General features: G+C 35.4%; 1 pseudogene; it reads right to left on the bottom strand.

The window, feature by feature from the left end:
* Positions 1-17,396, bottom strand: part of LOC122135763 — a 206,146-nt pseudogene that overhangs the window by 125,280 nt on the left and 63,470 nt on the right.

Raw genomic sequence — 17,396 nt, 5'->3', positions numbered from 1 at the left:
GAGCAGAAGAAACGTCTTTCAAACAACACTAAAAAGCCCAAAACTTGTTGAACAGTATAGTCTAGTCTACTTTTGACATTTGCATAAAAATGTCATCAACTAGTGGCATTCTTGCATATATTCTCTGTAGTTAGTGCTTTGAGCGGGTAAAAGCCCACACTATACAGAAACGAGTCCCAGGCCATTGAAAGCAGCGGAGCAGAGAATGGCTCTTCCATGCAGGGAGAACCCAATATGAAATACTTTTTTATCTGTGTGTGCAATGAGATCTAAAGAGCCTTCCTGCCGTCCAGAGAGAGAGAGAAATTAAAAAAAGTGGATAACAAGACGCATAGAGCTTGAAGCTATCCACTGGTGGCAATGATGCCTTGAAGCGCTCTCCATTATCTCTTGCGTTTAAAGAGCGCATTGAAAAGGTATCATTCTTTTTTTATTATCTCCCTATTATCTCTATATATGATGCCCAAAATCATCTTTGTGCACATTTCTCCAAACACTCATCGCTAATTCCCCCTATGTGATGTATAAACAATAACTCATCATGCTGGAGAAATGATCTCATAGTATATTGTATTTTTAATGGCCCTTTTCTTCCATCGGTTTTAATTCTGTATGCGGTTTCTTGGAACAGGAAAAAAAATGTATGAGGGGTACATCAATAAGAACATATATTTTGTGCATAGTGGAACATACCATTTAACACATTTATAATGCAAAGTTTATAAATGATATTCAAAAAGAAAAAAAATCTAATCTCCTGAAAAACACTATACTGTAAAATAAACTTCTGTAAAAAGAAAAACTCCATGGATTTTAAGATATTCTCTTAAAAAATATATTTTATTCTATTTATTTTTGGGTGCAATGACAAGATGCAAGTAATACAAACTACTGTTCTAAGGTTTGAGGTCAGTAAGATTCTTTTTAACACACTTGAATATTATATTCAGCAAGGTATGTAATTCAACTGATCAGGACTTGTATTATTTGCAAAAAAAATAATTATTTCAAATAAATGCCGTTCTTCAATTCATCCACAAACAATTATTTATCGAAAAAACAAAACTGTTTTCAATATTGGTAATAATCAGAAATGTTTCTTGATCACACATAATCAGATAGTATAATAGATTTCTGACGGATCATCTGTGACGCATGAAGACGGGATGTAATGAGTTGCCAAAATTCAGCTGTGACTCACAGGGATAAATTAATGTTACATAATATGCCACATAGAAACCGTTATTTTACTGTAACTAAATTTCACCATATTACGTTTTTATAAAATTTTTTCATCCACATAACATGCCCAGCCTTAATGGCAGAAGAGACACAAATCTTACCCAACCCCAAAACTTTGAGATGGCAGTTTATAGGATATTATAAATCTATCTTTATATAGAATCTATATATAGGGGGGATATAGAAGGTAAGAAAAAGGTAGGGGGGGAAGAAAATGAGGGAGAAGGACTATTTTGGAAGGAGGGGGGGAGGAGAAGTTTCTTCTGGGAAAGAAGGAGAAGGGAGGGGGAGGAAAAGGAAGGGAGGAGAGGGAATGGAATAGGGGAGAAAAAAAAGTAGGAAGAAAAAGGGGGGGGGGGAGGGAAAAGAAAAGGAAGGAAGAAGGGAAGAAAGGAGGGAAGAAAGAGGGGAGGAGGAGGGAGGGGAGGGAAAAGAAAAGAGAGGGGGGGAGGAGGGAGGTGATAAGGGAAAAAGGGGAAAGAGGGAAGGAGAGGGGAAAAAGGGGAAAAGGTGGGGAGAAGAAAGAGGGTAAGGGGGAGAAGGGGAAGAAAAGGGGAAAAAGAAGAAAATGGAGAGGAAAAAAAGAGACAGGAAGAAAAGGAGAAGAGAGGAAAGAAAGAGAGAAGGGGAGAAGGGGGGGGAGGGGAAGGAGTTTTTTCTTCTTTTTTTTTTAATAAATCATACACTTTTATCGCAAAAACGCAAGATTGTAAATTGATAAAAAGTGATACAGTAACAAGAACATATATTATTATAATATATATTAATTAGATTTTTTTTGTTTTTTTTGTTTGAATAAATGCATTCTTTTTAAACCTTTTATTCAGCAAATATATTAGACAAGCAGACTGTTTCCAACACTCATAATAAATCAGAATAATTAGAATGATTTCTAAATGATCATGTGATAGACTGGATGTTACATGTGACACTGAAGGCTGGAGTAATGATGCTGAAAATTCAGCTTTGCATCACAGGAATAAATTATTTTTTAAAGTATATTCAAATAGAAAACTATTATTTTAAGTTGTAATAATATTTCACATATTATTGTTTTTCCTGTATTTTTGATCAAATAAATCCAGGCTTGATGAGCAGAAGAGACTTCTTTCAAAAACATTAAAAATAGTAATGTTTCCAAACTTTTGACCTGAACTGTATATATATATATATATATATATATATATATATATATATATATATATATATATATATATATATATATATAGGTCAAAAGTTGTCGGATACATTTTTTTTTTTTTTTTTTTTTTTTAAAAAATATTTTTAAAAGTTTTTGAAAGAAGTTTCTCTGCTCATCAAGCCTGCATTTATTTGATCAAAAATACAGAAAAAAAAATGTATATTGTGATATAGATTACATTTAAAATAATTGTTTTTAATGTATTATACTTTAAATGATCATTTATTTTCTGTGATGCAAAGTTGAATTTTTTGTGATCATTAATATCACATGATCCTTGTGAAATCATTCTAATATGATGATTCATTATCAAAGTTGGAAACAGTTTCAAGCAAGCTTAATATTTTTTTCAGAACATGTGATACTTTTTTGTATACCTTTAAATAAAAATAAAAAAAAAAAAAAAAAAAAAAAAAATTTAAATAAAAATAAAAAAAAAAAAAAAAAAAAATTTTGCACATCACACACTACCGGTCGTGTACCTGGGGGTCGTGCAATTTTTTTTTCTTTCTTTTTTTTAAATAAAATCAATACTTTATTCAAAGTGATGTGCTGTAAAATTGATAAAAAGTGATAAAAGAAAAATATATTGGTTGTATCATATACATTAGAATTTTTTTTTTTTTTTTTTTTTTTTTTTTTTAATAAATGCAGTTCTTTTAACCTTTATTCATCAAATATATTAGGACAGCAGAACTGTTTCCAACACTCATAATAAATCAGAATATTAGGAATGATTTCTAAATGATCATGTGATAGACTGATGTTAAGCATGTGACACTGAAGGCTGGAGTAATGATGCTGAAAAATTCAGCTTTGCATCACAGGAATAAAATTTTTTTTTAAAAGTATATTCAAATAGAAAAACTATTATTTTAAGTTGTAATAATCTTTCACAATATTACTGTTTTTTTTCTGTATTTTTGATCAAATAAATGCAGGCTTGATGAGCAGAAGAGACTTCTCTTTCAAAAAAAACATTACTTGTATGATTAGAGGCCTTGTATTTTTGGATTAAATCCTTCAGCTTTGATGTCATCAATAAAGTATAATAAACACATTTTACAATCCACTGGGATGATATTTCTACAATCACACTAAAAAATTCGAGGGCCAGATAAAGGCAGAAATAACCTGATGCAAGTTGCAGGATCAGTAGCGGCTTAGGACGTCCAATTTCCTGCTAAAAGTCTTTTTTGTCTGTGGTGATGTGCCAAAACTTGCAGAGTTAGCAATATCCTTGCTAAGCTTTTTATGAGCCCTGAGAAATGCCTGAAGTACAAAGAGAGCCTCGGTCGGCACAGAACGACCTCCTGTGTCTCCTCGTTAATGCCTAGACAATTCATCTAAGTGGAAATACTGTAAAATGAGTCTCAGTTTCTCCCAAGGTTTCCTCTCATTATACCATAACTTCTTTGTAAACCCCCCCCCCCCCATTTTCCAAATGTTTTTGTCTGTATCTGTCTGTCTGAGAGCCAAAGCAATTTTTAAATGTGCAAATGTGTAAAGATTTATGCATGACATATATAACCTTCTTATACAGCATGCAACTAATTTTTTTACATTTAACAAATTACTGGCTCAAGAATGTACTACTCTAAACTAGTATCCTCGGCGGCAAGAACAAAAAGAGCAGAAATGTGCGAGTGTCCGGGCAGTGATTTGTGCGAGAGGATTAGGACGCATTCGATACGTTTGGTCTTGGCTGACTAATGAGGGTTCACAGGGGTTAGACACAGCTGATTCACAAGAGCTGGCCGGGCTCAGGGGAGGGGGTCACCGAAGATTGTTTACCACCGAAGCGCTAATGGAATCCTCCTTACTAGACCACAGTGAAGGGCTAATATGTCTGAGCATGTGTGTGTGTATAAAGATTGACGCCTTTAGGAGCTAAGCGGGAAGATTAGGTAGTTCACTGACTGGAGGGTGCACTAGAGTAGAACCCATTGCCAATATGCTCCGCGGGCTGTTTGTCTCATTTAATTGGCTCGTTCTTTTTCTGTAGTCCAAAGGAGAACCAAACTCGCAGGGGACCGCTGGGGGGATGAATTTCCAAGAAAATTCATTGCACTCGTAGTTGAAATCAGGGGTAAAACCTCAAGCTACCACCCTTTAAAGGGTGCCATGGTTTCCCACTCTTTGGCCGATGAGTTTCTGTAGGTTCTCAGGTCATTTAAGACAATTCCAGTCACATGTAAGGTCCCCTTATTATAGATGTTTTCACATATTCACATAAGAAGAAAGAAGAAAGAAAAAGAAAGAAAGAAGAAATGAAGGAAGGAAGGAATAAAGAGAAAGATAAAGTTCATTTGTTTTTGAATCATACGTTTTATATTATTATTTTATACAGAAACAAATTGAATCTATATCTAAATATTTTTTTTATATATATATATAAGATCTATAATTGGGGTACTATTTGCAAAAGGAAGATTTTAACTATTGTAAAAAACAAAACAAAACTCACCGGTCAGATTTTTGGTTCTATTTTTTTTTTTTTTTTCAGTTGATATTTACAGATTTTTTACAAATTATTCAAAAAAAAGATTTAGATTCTAGATTAAATCTCCTCTGCTTTTTTATAAGATCTATAATTAGAGTAGGACTTCTTAAGGAATACGTATTATTGTCATTTATAAATAAATAACGTACAGTATTTTATACTGGGTGAATATTTGAGAACATGTGCAACTTCAAAACTGAGGGTGGGATTAAATTCTATTTTGTTATGTTATTAACTTTTTGGGGTTTCAAACCCCATTATTCTTTAGTGTCTAGTACCACAGGAAACGGTACTGTCGACAATCAGAGAATCTTCTGTTTATTTATTTGTATTTTTTAAATATAACATTGGATAACATCAGCATAACTGGATTGCCTTCTTAATTAGCTTCCAGTGGCTCCCATCCATATCCTTTGCCTTCATCTCACGTTTACTTTCTTTCCCTTTCCCAGGAGGCAAACTATTAGCATGAAACCCAGCAGGAATAACCCGAGACTGAGAAGACCTTGAACATTTGCCCTGAAGCCTGGCCGATGGCTCCAACATTTTCTGCTGATGTCTCCACGAGGGGGCGCCTCAGGAAACCCCCAAGAGTTTTCAGGAGAGATCAAACCAAATCGTGAACAAAAGTGCTAACTCATCAGAACTGGGAGACGAAGAGAGCGATGGGAGAGCACACCTGCGATTCATGACGGGTAAAACCCTGGCATTTCCTTCATTCGAGACATGAGGGGGGACTAGAAAAGGCAGGAGGGAGAGGAAGTGCATTAATGTCACCTCAGATTGGCACCCTATAGGTGCTTCATAGCGGGGCGCTAGAAGAGAAAAAGCCATGAGAGAATCTCAGGACTGGCTATGCTATGCTGAGTTTCAGCAACGCTCAGCAGGAAGCATCTCAATCGTGAATATTCACCGGGCTATTTTTTTTCATTAGCTATCCGGCTGGAAGCCATAGTAAACGCCACAACTATTTATACTAAGCAGCATTCCTTATTCCTTTGCTGCTTCTTCTGCGTGTTCGATATAAATCAGGGCCAAATTAAGAGTTGGCATCACTGATGACCCCAACTGTGAAAGTGCAAGTTTACTTAACTTTTTGACTGTTAAATAAGATACAGGGGTATTTATATTAGACCCAATAAAATAAAATGTCGTTTTTATAACATTTTATTCCATATATTCTAGCTCCAAGGCCATTTATGTGCTTCTACTGTACTAAAGCTGGACAATAGGCAGTGAACATAGTTTACATACTTACAAAGTTAAAGAAAAGCGGAGAAAAAAAAAAAAAAAAAAAATTAATATATATATATGACGATATATATATATATATATATATATATATATATATGAGATGCACCTCTGATATAATACACACACACACACACACACACACACACACACACATATATATATGTATCTGGAAAATGTATAATACATGTATATACAATTTATATATTTATAAATGTTTGTATATACTTGTACATTCATTATTTTATATATTTATCATAAAAATATATTTTGATTAAATAAAATAGTATGAGAAAAACTATTAGTGAGAAAATTACATGTAATGTACATATATACTCCTTTCTTAATAATAAAGAATATTTGTACAGTTAAGAATTTCAAAATATATTCTGTATGTATGTATTTATATATACATAAATAAACACAGTAACACAAGCATATATTATGTCAAACAAAACGTTTTATTATTTTGAATGCAATTAATCAGTTTGACAGCAGTATTATATATATATATCACCATATATATATATATATATATACTATATATATATCTAAAATATTTATTACTATAATTAATATTGTCCCAGGCACAATGATACTCAGCAGCAATATTTTTTTTATTAGCAGAACTTCAAATCATCCCAGTTTTTCAGACTCTCACGGACAATCTTATTATATGATTCATACAATTCAAGCTCTAACAAAGATCAGGGGCTCGTACACAACACACGCTCATTCATCACGAGGTTTCAGGGGGTCATTAAAACCCCTTGAGGTTTTTTCTAACAAGCATCTGCAGTTATACATATTTTCAAACCACAAATTGGGGCAAGATCGAGAAGAACGGCATGACTGTGTGTGAGTTTAACTTCACCACGTATGCTGTGCCATTACTGAAAGTTATCAAACGAGGGGACGGAGGAAACAAACCGTGAAGCGTGATTTGAGCTGGGGAAACATTCATTGCAAATTAATTCAAATAAAACAGGAGAGGACATGATATATTTGTGAATGCAGTCATGGACCGGTTTGAGAGAATCTTCCAAGCAAGTCAGTTACAGTTAGAAACTGCTCTATTGAAATTCCTACTACTTAAAGAATATAGTCCACCCCAAAATATGTAAAATATCCCAAAAATTTGCTGAATATTTACTCTTACCCTCAGGCCATCTGAATGTAGATGAGTTTGTTTCTCTTCATCCATTTGGAGAAAATGTAGCATTACATCAGTGTCTCAGCAATGGATGCTCTGGCAGTGAATGGGTGCCGTCAGAATGAGAGTCCAAACAGCTGATAAAAAAACATCACCATAATCCACAAGTAATCCACACACCTCCAGTCCATCATTTTAATGTCTTGAGAAGACAAAAACTGTATGTTTATAAATAAACAAATCCGATATCTATAATATATATTATATATATATATATAATATATATATATTTTTGTTTTTTTTTTTAAATCTTCAAACCGTTAATTGCGTCCGGCTAAAATAAGAGTCCTCTATCCATGTTACTTTCTCCAGTAAAAAAAGTCATTTTGTCTGAATCAGGGGAGAAATATGCACACATCAAACACTGTAAAAACAGCCCAAAACAGTTTCTAAACGAAACATGCCAATGGATTTTGATGTGAGAAACCACATCATTTTCACTGGAGGAAGCGTTACTGTGGACTCGTATTTTTAGCTGGAGAGGTGGTTTGAAATTAAAAATGCCTTATTGATTGATTTGTTTTCTTACAAACATGTAGCTTTTTAGCTTCACAAGACATTAACTGATGGACTGGAGTGTTGTGGATTACTTGTTGATTATTATTATGTTTTTTATCAGCTGTTTTGACCTCATTCACGACGCACCCATTCACTACAGAGAATACACTGGTGAGACAGGGATCAGTATGTCTACATTTATTCTTCTAAATCTGATGAAAAAACTAATTTTACTTTTAAGGTGAACGATTCCTTTAGATAATAAAAAAAAAAAGGATGCGTGAAGCCAGAAGCTCAGCATAGTTAGCATTAGCATGAAACCGCTTTGGCATTGGCATTTGCATTAATTATTGTTTGTAAGAGTATTTACAAATTCATTCATCTGCTCGTGTAAAGAAAATGCCTGGTTTCTTGTAGTTTTTCTGCCCTCTTAATGCTGGAGATACATTTGGTCAAGGGCTGTGCGATCCCCCAAGCCGAGACTGGATCTTTACAGGTGGCCTTTAGTAGAAGAACAATGCATCAATGCTCAGACTGGTGCATGAATACTGCATGAGCATGCTCTAATGCATTCATTCATCAGATAAAGGGCACAACCCCAGCTTAAGACACGCAAATATCTTTACTCCGAGCTCTCCTACAGACAGCTGACGTGATGTTTGTAAGGTCTCGCGACCCGGTAGGTTAATTCTACTATGACGAGGACCTTCAAAGGACATAAAGAGAGATTTCGTAAATACCGCAAGCCCAGGTGGAAACTTGATTTTTTATTTGCAAACAACATGTGAGCTTCTTAAAAGTCAACAGTTGACTATTGAAGATCAGGCCTGTGGTTTTAAAAATTGTCAAAGGAAATAAACGTTACAAGCGAGAATATAGCAAGGTTATTGTTTTTTTCTTTGCTCAACCACTATTTTGACAACGTTTAAGTCAACAAAGCAGAATTCACAACTCATTTTTACTTCAGTAATCTGATGCATTTATATGTGAACAATACAGGAGTAGAGACTTGATCTTATGCATTAGGATTAATTGGGTCCTAGATGTTGGCATTACATCTCTAAATAGAGCCATAAAATGTAATATATATACACAAAATATTATACACAAAAAAAAACTTTGGCCAGCTATTTATTTATTTATTCGCTTGCCTGCTTGCATATTTTTTGTTGTGCATTTAATGCATACTATTTTTATTTTAATAAATTGGGTTCTATATTTCATTTTAGATATTAGATACATACAAATAACATTATTATTATGACTATTATTATTATTATTAGGGTTAAAAAACTAAGCAAACAAGTTTTTAAATAAAAAGTAAAAAAAAAATCAGCAAATAAAATATATATATATGTATATATATATATAGATATATATAGATATATAAAATACTATGTTTATGGATATATATATATTAGTTATATTATTATTAATTATTATCACTAAAAATAGCAAAAAAGGTTAAAAAGTTACAAAGAAAAAAATATACAATAAAAATATATATTGGTTTTAGAATAATTGTACACAACAAATTGGTTCACATATGACAAGGAATGCATTAGGAAAGTAAAGAGGGTTAATTCTGATTTGTTGACTTTAATGTCGAGTTAAGTAAACACTACAGACAGACGGGTCTTGTTGCGGCTTTTCTCTTAACGATAACTTGTTTTACAACTCTTAATATAAATAACTTGAGTCAACCACTTTCACGTACGCGTCCACGTCCTGCAACATTCAATTAGCCGCAGTGACGTACAGCCTCATCCGAGACGCATTTTTCTTGAAGATAACTTCGCCCTGACATCTTTGTCCATCGTGGCACAATCAGGAATGCTTTCATCCTATTTGCTGCAGCTCCTCCCTCTCATATGAAAATCTGCTCGGCTGCTAAAAGGCTTTCCCAGACCCCATTCCTCATCCCTCGAGCCATAATTGCAGCATTACTCCATTTTCAATACTGCTAAGTAATCCACTTAGCCATGACAGCATATTATTTAATTCAGCTATGAAGCATGGCACAGCACGGCTCGCTTGGGACTATAGGTTTCTGAGGTGGTCCTGAGTTCTGCTGGTGGGGGGGCGACGCCGTAATATGAAACAGCTATGCTTATGTAAATCCAATTGTTGAGAATCCCAAATGGTAGCAATATGTAAAATAAATACATTATTTATTTATTTTACAAAATTAAATTAATATTAATGAGCGTATCTGGTGTTCCCTCAATTTTCATATTTCCTACATCCTGGTAAAGACAAAATTTAAATTTTAGCAAAGCATAAATGGGAATAAAAACAGTAAAATTACTAACCTGCTTGGAAATTATATCTGAAAGACTAAAATAAATATATAAACAAACAAACAAACAAACATTAATATATATATATATATATATATATATATATATATATATATATATATATATATATATATATATATATATATATATATATTTGTACACATTTTTGTAATAAAATTTGTAATAAATTAAAACAAAAAATTACCAAAACTGAAAAACAAAAAAGTTACTTGAATAAAAAACATATTTAAATACAAAAAGTTAAATATATTTTTAAATATTTTATATTAAATTATTTTAATATAAATATACATTATTGAATATTGTAAATGATGTATTTTCTGAAAAAGTTGGATAGTCTTGGACTTTCAATAAACCTTAAATTAAAAGGATTAAACGAAGGAATAAACAAATACCATAAATACATATTTTTATATAGTTTTTTTTTTTTATATATAGCCAAATTAAACTTTAAAAGTATCCTTTAAAAATTTACGAGCTTATATGGCAAACACGAGTGAGTTGACGATGCTCTGATTAACGAGGCGTCACTGAAGGTGCTTCTGTAATCGTCTGACCTGAAACCAGAGCTCTAGTGTGAAGAAAGAAGCAGCTTTGTACGGCTCGCCTGCTACGTCTGTTTGAGTTGGACCAACACTCGCTGGCAGCGCTTCCTGTTGTGCCTTCTCTCACAAGGTTCAAAGAACTTCCGAGGGAAGCTTTGCAGGAGTTTCCTTCACAACCTGCGCAAACATGGCGCAAATCACCACCTAACTAAGTGCAAAAAAGAAGTGGATAACGAAAGGTGGCATGGGTTTTTCTTTGGACTGCAGTGAAAACCCATGCTCGATGAATAAGGCTGGTAGCTTTCACCCTATTTAAGTGCAGCGGGATGGCGTGCATGTTAGCGCTTTTATAGGACGGGTGGGGGTGGTTAGCGCTGGACATATTGCTTTCAATAAAGCGGGTTCCATCAGTGTCTGATTTTATATTGAGGCAATGCACTGCAAAAAGTGAAGCTTGTGGGCAAAGCAAACTGATTCAAGCCCTGGTAGGATCACATGTCAGTGCTAAGACTGGTCAGGTCCACCAAAACAGTCTGGAAAAAAAAAAGAAAAAAAAAAAGAATAAGGAAAAAAAAAGAAATAAATATTCCGAAAAGCAAAAATTAGAAAAAGAAAAAGAGGTGGGGGATTAATGATTAAAAAAGAAAAACAATTTTATATACTATATTATATCTAATAATATATATAATATATATGTCTATCATATATATATATATTATATAATATATATAAAATTTTAAATATGTAAATATTTTTTCAATAAAAAATTAATAAAAATGATTAAGCAAAGCATAAATGAAGAACGAATAAAATCAAACATTTGAATAAACTTCATTCACAATAATACCTGTTTGTTACTGACACATAAAACTAACTAAACAACTAAATAAAAAAAATAAAATCATTCCTTATTTAATATTCTTATATTTTTCCACTCACATATCTAAAAAGTGAATTAATATATTTAAAAATAAAATCCTATATAAATTCTTATAGAGTGGAAATGTATAATAAACTGCAAAGCAAATATTCAATCGCATGTCGTGAATTTAGTGTTACAGAGTCTAGTTTACCAAAATGGGTTTATTTGAAAAATATTACAATGATCGCAACTTAAATAGCAAAACAGAAAAAAAATCTATATATTTTATTTGTTTGATTTATTTATTTATGTAAAACATAATGTTAAAATATATTTAAAAAATATTTTATATTACATTCTTTTACTTATTTCAATCTTTATTTCCAAATATTGATGAATGAATGTGCATTTATTATATAGCGCTTTATTGTGTATTGTTTAAACCCCAAAGCGCTGTTGTTACACTCATGTGGGGGGTCTCTCCTCAACCACCCCAGTGTGCAGCATCCACTTGTTGATGCGACGGCAGCCACAGGACAACGGCGGCCAGTGCGCTCACAACACACACACCAGCTACAGGTGAGAGAGAAGAGAAGAGACAGAGCCAATCAAGTGGTTGGGGATTATTAGTTCCCCCAAATTATTTCCAAATAGTCAAAACTATTGGAACTTAAACATGGTGTCCCCCAGGGGGAGCTGCATGGAGCCTGCATATCTAATGAATATTAATGTTTAGTTGTGTTTTGTCAAGACAAGCATCTGAGCAAACCCAATAACCCTAAGTATTAAACAGTGGTGCATAACTCATAACTTTTACATGAATGATTCCTCAAATAGTTACTTTACTGCTCAGATGCACCCAGTTTCACATGTGAAATAAAAATCCCCCAGACTTCTCTACAGATCAGAAAATCACTTGGTTTTGTTACTCTTGAAAACATTACCACATCCTCCAAATGAGCCGATTTTATGCATATTTGAGGTTGTAATGACATTTGCAGGTATTTACAAACAAGTGGTTTTTTGGTACACACCAACCATGTTTACTAAGAATTATTAATATTTTGTCCACGTGACTCTACCGACTCTTTGTACTTTAAAGGCCAGTATTTCAAGACTTCTGAAACAGAAACACAAAAGCGTTTAAAGAAATAATTGCACAAAAATAAAAATTCCTGTCATCATTTACTCTCCTTGAAGCTTTTAGATTTCCTTCAAGTACTTTTCTCACACAAAGCCTTGAAATAAAGCGCGCAGGATGTTTCATAAGGGTTTTGAATGGCATGCGATGAACCAAATGATGACAGTTTTTATTTTTGGGTGGAAATGCTCCTTTCCATCAAAGACAGGATCATCACAGACACCAAAAAAACGCCATTCTGAGTGAGAAAGAAGGCTCCTCTAAGTCAAGTCCGCCCACACACCCGAAACACATCAAATCATTGTCGGTATTGATTTTCTCCCCTCATAACACATCAGCGGTGTGCACATCAATTAGCGGCCAGTGAGTGCCGTGTTACGAGGTCACAACTCACTGCTGCTCTCGCCTACCAGCAAAACCGGGCACAGAGCCATCAACAACGCACCCACACACACCTAACCAGCATTTGATCGCTCAGAGGTTGCTCTTTCTGTGCTCAGAAGACTTAAGCGTTTCCATTTAGAGTGCCTTTCATTTAAAGGGGACAGTTCAGACAAAAATGAAATTTGATGTTATTCACTCACTCTTCTTAGGACATCCAAGATATAGATACTACGTTTTTTCTTCAGTGGAACAGTAAAGAAGATTTTTAGCTGAAACGGTGGTTGTTGGTGATTCATAAAATGCAAGTCAATGGCTAAGAGCAGCACTTTGAGAGTCAAAAAACAACAACAAAAAAAGTTAATCCCCGTGGCTCCTGATGATATATTGAGGTCTTATGAAGTGAAATGATCGGTCTGTGCAAGAAACTGAACATTATCTACAACTTTATTACCTGTGTTTCAGAGCCTCGGTCCAGAGTTATCTCCGGTTCACGAACAAATCATTCTTTGAACTGGTTCTTTTTGGTGAACTAGTTGAAATCAGTTTCACCAAATCGCGACTGAACCATCTGAACCTGTTCATGGATCGAGCAGCACAGATCTACAAGTTACTCAATGCAAAACTTACTTTCAGAGACTCACTTTCAATTGCTATTTTTGAAATTGTGAAAAAAAAAAAAATACTTTTAATATAATCCAAAATCACCAGTAGGTGGTGGCAAAAATCACTGCATGAGTGAGTCACTGAGTCATTCATTCAACCTATGTTGTTCAAATGGCGATTGATTCAGTAACGAAACTCCATGTTGTTGCTCAGAGACGCAAAAACTGCCATCTGCTCTATCTTTGAAGCTATTTCAGTCATGACAACTCTCGGAAAGGATTGTAAAAGCTTTATTGATAAAATTAGAAAAGCAGGTGTTTGGTCTTGGCTGACTAGATCTGATATGCTGCTGCTGCTGCAGAGCAAGTAGACTTGCATTGGCTTAACATGCACAGATCATAAAATTTATAAAGGAAACATCGTACTGCTGCTGCTAGAAAGAGAGGAAAAGATCGCAAGCGAACGCCCCAACAACCCAGCAGGCTCTGGAACGCCCCTGCTTAACAATATAATCCACCCCCCCAACCCTCGTCACCGAGAATACCTATCCGTCATGACTGGTGTGTGACGTAACTGCTAGGCCTGCTTCCATGCAGCCCAGAGGAGCCATGAACTTAAGTTTACTGGCTATGTGGGCCGGGCTTGTCACGCTTGCTTGCTCTTTCTAGGAATCGCGCAAAATAATAAAAAATAAATTCTAAGATAATGGGCTGCCGGTTTTAGAAATGCTGTAGCACAGGGGTCGGCACCTACGGCACACGTGCCAACAAGGTGGCACGCAGAGTGGATAATCGCTGGCATGCAAGAAATAGAGAAAAAACTGCATACTGACATACATTTTGAGGTATAAAACCTTCTCATAGTCACGCAGCCTGTTATGAGCTATAAATACTATTTAAAGTGTGAGAATTAACTTGTACTAGTCTACGGATGCGCACGCGGCCGTTGTACATACTAGGCACTTCAGATCAAAGCCTCAGCGTTCTAACAGCACTCGTCAATGTCAAAATGACTGTGATGGCCAATCAAATCAAGAGTAGGGCGGGGGGTTTACTGCTGATCAGATGCAGACCGCGAAGCGTCAGTTTAAACGTTAAAGAGAGCGAGGTAAGATAGAGGCAACTCATTTAATATTTGTCACTTTTAATGATACATTTACGATAGAAACCTGTTAAATGACCGACAGCTATATCCAGTGATGGAAACTACTAGAATTAATTTTTCTCAAAAATGGCCATTTTGAGAGAGAGAGAGATAAATTGCTTGAGAATGTCTCTCTCTACAAACAATGAAGCTGGGTTTAGTTAAAAATAGCAACAACAACAAGTTTATGAGCTTGAATTTTACTTTTTTGCACAGCGCGATCTCAGATCTGTGTGCCAGTTGTGTGTGTGTGTGTCTGTGTGCATCAATTAAAGCAGCGCATTAATGTAGAACGGTGATTAAACTGAACGGTTTTAATGCATTGTCCTTGTCACACACACATACGGTGATGTTCCAGTATGGTCACACTGTATATCTGTTATTCAAGAAACTTTTGAAAAGTTTGAAAAACGATTAATGAAAAAATCTTCTGAAACTTTTTGCATGGAAATCAAATAGGCTTATCGTTTTTTTTTTGTTTTTTTTATCGTATCATTTAAAAAAGATGTATGTACTGTACAAAGCGGGGGGGGGGGGGGGGGGGCTGTTAACCAGAGGTGTTGGCACAGGGTGGTGTGTTAACCAGAAAAATTAAAAAATGGCACGTCATGTCGAAAAGGTTGCCGACCCCTGCTGTAGCAGAATTAAGTATGGAGACAAAAGTTATGCTCGATTCATGTTTATTTTATTTCCCAGCACCCACCTGGTAAGCATTCAGTGTTGCTTACACATACATTTAGGAACTCATTAACTTTTGGCCTTCGACGATATCTCTACAGTTAGGTCTGATATAGCGTTCGTAAGCAGCTGACGACCAACGGCCCATTTCTTTAAGAGTGGAGGTTGATACTTTAGGCGCTGCTGTAGTTGCTGCGCCGATTTTTGATTGAGTGCGGAGTGTACACTCCTGGATCAAGACTGCAGAGCCAACAGAGCTGCTTGAATTTAGTGGCAAACCAGGAGCTTGTCAAGGGGTTGCCATCCTCTGTAAGAAACAATGGTCGTCAGGTAGGGCATGATGCCGGGTTTTCATGGGGTACCGCGCTACAAGGAGCAAGGAAAGGAGAGGACACAAAGACAGAATTAATACTTGATATAATAATAGGGACAACTTTAATCAGATTTGGTGAAGATCATTGATTAGGATCAAAGTGAAGTGATTTACAAGTAAATTCCCCACACCTCAAGAAAACTTAGAAAGCTGTGAGCAGCGACTGAGTCTCCTAAAAACAATGTCTGAATAAATCCCGAAGACCCCGAGTCTGAGACGTTTCAATAATTCGTGTAACAGTGGAAGGGATAGAGGTAAACGTTTATCTTTCTTCCCTGGATGAGTCTTCAAGATTCCTTTGATGAGCAGGAAGATGGAGGGATGACTGAAGAGGCTGATGCTTCTAGGGTCTCGGCAACGAAGATGGAACTGGATTCCTGCTATAGCTGCTTTAATAGTGGGAGGCTGAAGCTTACGGGCATTTACACAGTTGACTATAAAGGTGCATAAAACTTCAATATTTATTGGAAAGGCGGGAACGGGAAAAGCAGCACAGAAAAGAAAAAAAAATAGGACCACACAGAGTCATAAACTTTCAGTGTAGATCTGGCAATCCCAAAGCTCATATATTTGCTAGCAGCCTCCAGATATGTAGAGAGCAAACTTAGTCTAGATTAGTTTGGCTGAACGGGGGGCAAGGCAGGCTGGATGGGTGAGCTTCGGGGTAAAAGACAAGAAATTCCTGAAATTTAAAGTGTGAGAGAGCATTAGCTTTATTATCAATAAGAGGAACATATGTAGGTTTGAGAATAAAATTATTAATAACGCAATTCCATGTGAGGCTTCTTAAAAGACAATTGATAAAAGAATAATCTGAACGACCTTTATTAAGAAAATCGACTGCTGATTTGCTATCGCATAAAAACAAAATCTTTTTATGGTGCCATTTGTTCCCCAAAGCAAACAGGCTATGACGATAGGGTAAATCTCGAATAGAGCAGAAGATTTAGCTTCAGGAGGGAATTTTGTTTGGCCATTTGTCGGCAAACCATTCATCACCAAATAATCCACCGAACCTGACGGATAGAGCGGCGTCAGTGTAAAGCTGTAGAGAAATAGAAGATTCGAAAGAGTCGTTACAGAAAAAGGAGATCCCGTTCCAACTTGTAAGTAAAAGCAACCAAGTACGTAAGTCAGATTGACATCCCTCGTCTAAACTCGACACCCGAAAGTGAGCCACACAGCGAAACACATCTTCCACCTGATGCCAAAGATATGCCACTGGGAGGGATGGAGGGGCATGACTTTAAATGCATCAGTAATATCTGCTTTGCCCATCCAGGCGCCTTTACCCGCAATTTTAATAAACTGAATAGAATGGTCTATCATAGCGTAGGTGAGTGCGAGCATTTCCTCGGGAATTAAACTATTGATGCTAGAGGTTTCGCCGTTATGGGGAGAAGATAAGTCTATAATCAGTCTTTTCTTTCCCGAGTAT

Source organism: Cyprinus carpio, chromosome B1 (genome assembly GCF_018340385.1).
Source record: "Cyprinus carpio isolate SPL01 chromosome B1, ASM1834038v1, whole genome shotgun sequence".
Classification (NCBI taxonomy): domain Eukaryota; kingdom Metazoa; phylum Chordata; class Actinopteri; order Cypriniformes; family Cyprinidae; genus Cyprinus; species Cyprinus carpio.
The sequence above is the reverse complement of the archived record's forward strand: the minus strand, read 5'-3'. Positions and strand labels throughout refer to the sequence as shown.